This window comes from Lonchura striata, chromosome 3, assembly GCF_050655825.1.
Source record: "Lonchura striata isolate lonStrDom1 chromosome 3, ASM5065582v1, whole genome shotgun sequence".
Lineage (NCBI taxonomy): Eukaryota > Metazoa > Chordata > Aves > Passeriformes > Estrildidae > Lonchura > Lonchura striata.
Window position 1 is genome coordinate 59223235 of NC_140705.1, and position 2019 is coordinate 59225253.

A 2019-nucleotide genomic window follows, 5' to 3' on the forward strand; every position below is an offset into this window, starting at 1 on the left:
GGGCGAGTAGGAAATGAGCAGAAAAAAAAAAAAAAAAAACAGAAAAAGGGCTTTTAATAATAAGGTTGGTGTGCGTAATTATGTTATGTAAGTGCGTGTGCCTCCATATATTTGCAGGTATATTTATATCTAGGGGTGTATTATTCAGGCGTTTTCTTGTTTTGTTCGCCCTGATTTACACTGGTGCCACCAAAAGCCATTTCGGCAGGGTATTTCTGCAATATCTTCTGTCGCAGTGGATTAAGGAAATTCCCTTCTCCACAGCACTTTTAAACAAGTATTTGATTTTAAGATTCTTTTCAATTTTTTCTTGTAAAGTTCCAAGTGATTATGACTCCAACAATGTTGAGAAAATATTTCCTGGAAGCTAGACTGTTACTAAAAAGCCAGAAGTAATGAAGGATATCATTAGGTACACGCAAAGAAATAAGGACATTAAAGGATTTGCAAAATATAATTTCTCACACAGGAGAAATAATGGGACCAACTCTAAATAGTTCTCTACATTAGACATAGCTTCTACCACAAATAGCCTACTCCAGTTAACTAATAACAGCAGGTGCTGTGATGCTTATTAGTGTTGTCCTGTGAAGAAGCAAATGGAAGACGACTGATAAACAATATTTGCATCAATATCTGTTTACAGCTGTGGGTTCAGTTTTGAACAATAAATAAAGTTTATTACAGTTGAAACCTATATGTGTGTGAGATAAATAATGCATGTGTAAATACCTGGGAAAAGGTGGCATCAATAGGAGAGAGAATATAATAGCAGGAATGACATTTACAGAAAAGTGAAAATGGATCTACTTACTCAGTCATTAAAAAGATGGGGAACTTTGGAACGGGTGTCAGCAAGAAAAGGACCTGGCCTGGGTTTATTTGCATACAGTGGAATATTGGAATAAACTCCCGTGGTCCTAGTCTTATCTGAAACACTGAAGTTTTCAGTCTGTGAGGTATAAAGTATTATTTTTAATATATATTATTTGAATTTAAAGTCATTATAAATTAAATATAAAATGTAAGCTCCACCTGTTGGTGAAAATATGGGATTTCAAATTATACTTGCTAATAGCCCGCAATTACAACAGGGCTTTACAAGAAATTGATGTAATGCTGATTTTTCTGCTTAAAATCTGAAGAAATTGAAGGAATATGGGCTGCATCTCAGGAGAAGCAAGTATGAAAATGGCATGGGATCAATCAGATTTATGACCAGCTGAGGCATCCAGGCTGTTTTAGCTCTCAAGCAAAAAAAAGATGCCAGTTTAAGTTTTTCTGTATGCAAAAAATGTCATGTTAGAACATTGTTGTATGTATTTAGATTATTTAGAATGCATTTCATACTTGATTGTCACCAAAGCTGAACTTTTTCATGGCACAGCCTCAAATCTCCTCAGTCTTTGTATACAAGTATTGTTCTGACATAGTTAAAAGTATACACTTTTTCTTAATTAGATGCCCATGCATAAAAGTTTCTAGGTTATTTCATGTGGTCATAACTCTTATTGTAATAGCAAATGATAATAGATGTATAATTGAATAGTTGAGTGAAATAGTTGAGTAATCTTTGCTAATACTTTCACATGTATATACATGCTAATACTTTCTACTTTTTGATAGAAAAATTGCTTGCTAAAATAACAATTTCAGTTTATGGCTGAAATGTTTTCAATCCATGTTGCTGACCATCATAAGATTATTTCAGTCAGACTTCTGCAAGGAATTTTTTGTGTGCAATCATCCTATTTTATACACTGTTGTTATTAGTATTATTGCTGTTATGGTTTATTTTCCATATTTAATTACTCTTTTTCCAGTAAATTATTATCTCAAAACATAATCTCTGGCTTTTGTTCCTTCCTTACTGGAGGACAGTGGGGGCAATGGAAATGGCTGATTGGAACTTAATTTCCAGCTGGTTTTAAACCGTAACAACTGGTCATTTCTAGAGGGTGTCTCCAACTAAGTCTTGTATATTCTGCAATTGGAAAAGTGAGCATTCTAAGCTTTCAT